We start from the raw sequence: 6319 nt of genomic DNA, 5'->3' as shown, positions 1-6319 counted from the left end.
CCCTCTATATTTCACATACATTTACATAAGGTATGTTGAACTTTCAGGTTACTCTATTTTCATTTATATGTTATTGTAACATTCCGCCTTAGAAAGAGCTAAATTTAGAAAGAATCAATTTCGAAAGAGCCAAATCTTGAATTTTACAAGTTATGCTTAAGTTCTGAGTTTTGGGTCAACTTCACATGACCATAACTTTCAGTATAGGATGAGTTAGGTGGCCCATAAGATATCAAATGAAAGGTAGTGGAACTCTCTTTCCAACGCCATTGAGTTTGCTAATTTTTGAGCTCGTATAAGGGAGATATGCTCGTTTGAAATGAGCCTATCAAGTTAAGGAAAGTTACTCGAAAATGTGAGGAGTATTTTGGTCTTTCCCTTACCCAATCAGATTAAAACGAATTTAGTAATATTTTGGGGTCAAATATGATTTGGGTCAGTTTTAAAAAATCCTAATTACGCTTAGGGTTTTAGAAGAGAGTTCAAGAAGAGGAAAAGAGGAGAAAATGAAGAACGATTAAGGTTCGTGCGAATCGAGGATTTGTTTCGCCAAATCGAGGTATGTAGGTTTTCATAGTGTTGGGTTCATTCACCCACACACCAATCATGTTTTACATTATCAAATTCATCCCTAGAGATTGAGAAATTAAGTTCTTGAAGAGTTGTTATTCGTTCTTGAATCTTGTGTTTGGTTGAGTTCTTGAGGCGAAACTTTTGTTAAGGGGTTGAGTAAATTGTTAGTTCTTGAGTGGGTTTTGCTGGAATTGTTCTGGATTATAGGAATTTGAGAGTTTTACCTTAGAATTTTAGTGGGTATGAGTTCAATCGGGTCTGGGAGAAGAAGAAAAAATCGGGCAGAAATTGGCGACCAAGTCCGCGTCGCAGACTTGCTCCCCCAGAGAGAAATTTCTCTCTCCGCATCGCAAAGAGAACACAGACTCCACTGTTTCAACAATTATTTCGAGACCAAATGTTATAATCCATCTCCGCATCGCGGACTTGCTCCTTTGTTTTTCGACCGTTTCTCATGATGAGCTATCTAAAACTCTTTTAATCATCACAATATCTTTCATATCATAAATCATAACCTTGAATTCATAATTTAAATTCAAGGTAGATTTAAGAGTTAAGTCGTGAGAGTTCTTTCGAGTCATTTTGAGAAGTCTTTTTACAATATTTTAAAACTTGTTTTAAGACTTGAGTTTGAGTTGAGGAAGAGTAAATTTGAGTTTCATTTTTCAAAATGAATATATGGGAACTAAGTATTCCCAAGATTAAATGTTTTTACATTTAAGAAAAGAGGAAACACCGATTTCCAAAAGTGTTCATGAGGAGTTTTGAGTACTATCTCTTTTTAGAGAAACCTTTTGAGTAATAATCTCAAAGTTGAGGAAGAGGAAATGTTTTCTTTAAAACATAATGAGCTAAGTTATATTTTGGGAGTAGTATTGAGCACCGATATGAGGGAGAGTTCTAACATAATGAGCTATTTTGCATGCTTTATATAAACTGCACTTTTATCATCATTTTATATTGCATTTAGTTGAGCATCCATGAGTAGTTCTTGAGTTGAATAGAGTTGAGGTGAGTATGTTTCCTTGTATCAGTTCAAGCTCACAGGTTATGTTTAGTATTCCCCTTACATGCTCGTACATTCTATGTATTGGCGCTATTTGGACTACATCTTTCATGATGCATATACATGTAACGAGGATCACCAACCAGTGCTTCATTGATCCAGTCGAGTTTGTGTTAGCTTTGGTGAGCCTCCTTGCTTTTAGAGAATCCCTTATTTATTTCCAGTATTTCAGTTTTGTTAGGATGATCGGGGGTCTTGTCCCGACATACCTCTTAGTACTAGAGGCTTCATAGATAGATATACAATAGTTCATGAATCTTTTCATTTTCAGTCGTTAATGTTTTAAAGACTTGAGTTGCCTATTACTGGCTAGTTGAATATTCTTATATATTATGAGTTTATCTTTTAAGAAAGTTTGAGGAAAGTTTACATTTGATTTCATCTTATGTTGAGTAAGTCTTCCGCTGAGTATTAAGCCAGACCAAGGGTCGCTTGGGGTCATCAATGGTTCTAAAGTGTCGACCACGTCCAGGGTGTAGGCTCGAGGTGTGACAACTATATAGTTCAATTTTTGTCATATGCTTGAATCATTCTCGTAATAGAGATATCTCTTAAATTAAGTGATTAAAATTCTATATTTGTAAAGGCTATTGAAAAAGGTTGAGATCCAACACCAAGTGAGTTACATTTGCACGTTCATACACATGATCCCGATGAAAAATCTTTTATTGGTGAATCTTCTCGAATTGTTCATGTAAGTCCAAAAGCTTGTAACTTCATTGACTTTTGTTTTTTCGAAATCTTAAGGTTAAAATGCTAGGTGCCAACACTATAGAAGTTTTTGACGTTCTTATTTGTAGGGCGGTGACTGTATTATGTTAATGTGAATTCATATGGTTCCAACTCTATAAGCTTGAATTTTACCTTGAAAGTTTATTTGAATTCTTTTTAGTGGGGTAGTAACTTAGGGTCATTCTGAAGCACTAGTTGTCTGGAATTGAGTTGGTGAATAGGACAGAAAGCCCATTAAGTTGGAGAAAAATGACTAACTCAGACTCCACCATCTTGCATCTTGCAGTTTTGCTTGAACTACATTTTCTCAAATATGTTACTGCACTGGTCACTTTTCCTTTTCATGTCCTGCTTTATCTTTTGTATGCTTAACTGATAAGTGAATGAGACTAAAAAATGTGTGGGGTAATCTTTTCCCTCAAATTCTGATTTAAGGTAGGTCTAACATTAATCAGAAATAAATGGTAGCAGTTAAATAAATTGAGTATTAATAATGCATCTCAACAGTCTTAGCATCTCCCAAAAGTTGAGTCCAACATTCCTATACATTTTGAAGTACATAGGATGGCTTAGAGTTGCTCACTTTTTTTTAGAAATGAAATCATTGTACCTGGTTGTTGCCTTAACTTCCTATTGTCTCCTTACTACACCTTCATTAATGGAAGAGTCCCAATAGGAATGTTTCTGAAATAAAATTTTCAAATTACGTGATACATTAATATCGTATCAATAAAAGTGAATAACTTTCTAAACTCAATTATGATGAAAAACTATACCTTGAATTCTCCAAAATATTCATCTCTTATATCGTTTGAGAGACCTTTTCAGTTGATTCCATTAGGATCGAGTTCATTTTTGAAACACTCGTACATGAAATTAGAACATGTTTTAGAAGGTTGCAATATGTATAAATTTACAAAGTTATACATCAATATCATATCATAAATAAAAAATAATATGTAAAATAATAGCAAAACGTGAACTAATTGTGCAGTAATTAGAATGACAAGGGTTCGTGCATAGCTACCACTTGAATCACCTTCACCAATAAGGATGCTTTGAGTAGATGCACCCTCACCTATTGGGTTGCTCTGAGTAGACATATCTTGACCTATTAGGTTACTCTGAGTAGATGTATGCTGACCTATTGGGTTACCATGATTAGATGTAATAGGAGATATCTCAAGGATTGTTGGGGTACTACTTTGACCTTGTCCAATTTCGAAAGTCAGCCATATTTTTATGATTTTTAATATTTTTAAGTTGTTAATTTTTTTGATTTACAATACTTTTTACGTCAATTCAAATAATATATGTTACTTTATTTGTTCCTAATTTATGTGATACTAATAGATTTCGAGAGCCAGCCCAATTTTTTGCATGTCTTTTAAATATTTAAGTTGTTAATTATTGTAATTTATACGAATTTTTATGAAAGTTTTAAGTAATATATGTTACTCTGTCTATACCAATTTATGTGGCACTAGGGAATTTTGAGAATCATTTAAAAAAATAAGTCTTTTAAACTTTTAAGTTGTTAACTGTGATTTATAGTACTTTTTATATCATTTCAAATACTATATGTTACTTCATCTGTAATAATTTATGGGGAATTGATAAAATTTTGAGAGTTAAGAATTTTTATGTCTTTTAAATTGCTAATTATTGTAATTTATAGTTCTTTTAATGTAATTTTAAAATATATAATATATAAAAAAATAATAAATAAATTAATATTAAAAAAATCCAAAATTCAAAAATACCCTCTTGAAAGTGCCAAATCGCCTATATTGACCTACTGCTTGCTTTGGCAGATAAAACTCTCTCTTATTAATTTTTTTTTGGTTTTTAAAATGCAAATGTGAAAATTTTGATAGTCTCCCAATGGTCGGCGTCCATTAGGATTTGCCCCCACGGAGCCAGAAGCTCATGTTCTGAGTTCTTCAGCAAATAGGTTAGGGTACTACATTGACCTTTTCAGGAGATATCCACTAGGATTCGCCCCCTCTCCAATGTCATTTTTTCTTCTCCTACCATCTCTTCTCCCATTCTTTTTTGTACATTCATCTTTATTTTTATTTGTTTCAATTGTTTTTTCTTATATAGGCAAAAGATACATTAGAAATCATCGAACTTTATCACTATTATCTCCAAATTGAAGTTATTTTCTTTTAACAATGATAGTCAAAATAAAAATTGAAGTTAATTCCTTTTATGCTTTTTATTTGTGGTGAAATAAATATCACCAGATCCTTCTTCTACTGGTGAGTCCCTTAGAGATTGGGTTATAAAGACGTCAAATAAGCATGCATTCCAAAGATTCTCGCTTAAGCATTGGATTATTTTTCAATCTATTCTGAATTCACCATTGATTTGTATAGTGTGGAGAGAGAAGATTATTGTCTTTCCATTTGATTTTCCCTTCTTTTAATTTAAAAATATATATAATTTCTTACGTGGATATGATGTGGCATTGATGAGGCGTGTGTGTAGTGCAATTTCCAGTGTGAGACTGGTATTGTATTATTAGGGTGGGATTTAATTTACTTCAAATATGTTAAGGGGGTTAGTTAAATGCACGTGTAGTTTAAATACTAAAGTAAAAGTAAATTGTATTGCCAAGTTTGGGGGGGGGGGGGGGAGTTTATGTGTTTTCTCTAAATGATAATTTTAAAAATAACAATACATAGATAGTAATTCTAAACTACAAGGCACTAACCTTTTTAATACAAAAACACGAATATAAAAGGAAATCTAAATTCTAAAAAACTAGTAGTATAAAATTGCTAGCTGATGTAAGTTAGAATGAACAGAAAAATGTTTTGTGTAAACAAGTCCATTGCATCACAACATAACCCAAATACACCTATCATTTATCAACGCAATTCTTTAGACAAAGACTCAAATTTTTTGGATGATAAATCTTTATCTCAACATGGTTGCTGAATCAAGGCCATGTTCTAATTGAAGTAATAATGCGAGTTTTTCCTTTTCGATGTTGAAGAGATGAGAAGTTAGTGTTCTACGGATTTCTCTGCAAAGCATGATTTGCTGGTCTATGGTGATTATGGTTCCACAAGGAAGGCGCTCTTGTGTAAATATTTTCTGTGAGGCATGTGCAACCGGGGTCCTGACTGCTTCTTTTCTCATCTTTACCAGCAAAGAGGCCCACATGTTGCAAGTGGGCCTCTTTGCTTCTAAAGAATAAGAAAAGGAACAGTGAGGACTCAGATTGCACAGGCCGCTGAGAAAATATTTACACAGAGAAGCTCCTTTGTGGAACCATCATTACCGTAGAACATGTCATAATTTTCAGAAACATTAGTAAAACACAGACTTATCATCTACTCAACATCGAAAATCCGAATACATTTGTCCTTTCTCAATGCATTTCTTTACACAAGGACTCCATTTTTTCCTCTTTTCAGACGATAAATTTTTCTCCAGATATGGAGTGTGAATCAATCCCATGTTCCAGTTGAAATTAAAATACTATTGCAACTTCTTCCTGTCTAAGAAGTATATCAGATCGATTCATCTAAAAGAGATTAACAATACGTTCTAACCTTCATGTCAGATTAAAGTCTTAAGTACATAAACTAGGAAATCATATGATACTCCAATGGAGGATCACACCAAATTGTTCAAGTCTAAGGAAAATGTACACGAATTTTTCACGCAAAATATCGAGAAATTTGCAAGGTGATTATCAAATCAAAGTATATTTCGAAAGATCCCCTCCAATATTCCAACTATCGAAGAAAAGCAACATATCATAAATAAATAAATCAATACACAAAATTTGAGAAATAGGAAAGATAAAACTACTTATATAATCTTTACCAGCATCAGTAGCAAATGTAACTATCTTACATGTAATTGTGTTTGAACGGTAAAGTTAAGAAAAAAATGGAAAAGCAGAAGTAAAAGAAGGGAAGAAAACACTTA

Source organism: Solanum verrucosum, unplaced genomic scaffold (assembly GCF_900185275.1).
Source record: "Solanum verrucosum unplaced genomic scaffold, falcon-dt-bn FXZP01000803.1, whole genome shotgun sequence".
NCBI classification, from domain to species: Eukaryota; Viridiplantae; Streptophyta; class Magnoliopsida; order Solanales; family Solanaceae; genus Solanum; species Solanum verrucosum.
This window is presented reverse-complemented; position numbering follows the sequence as displayed.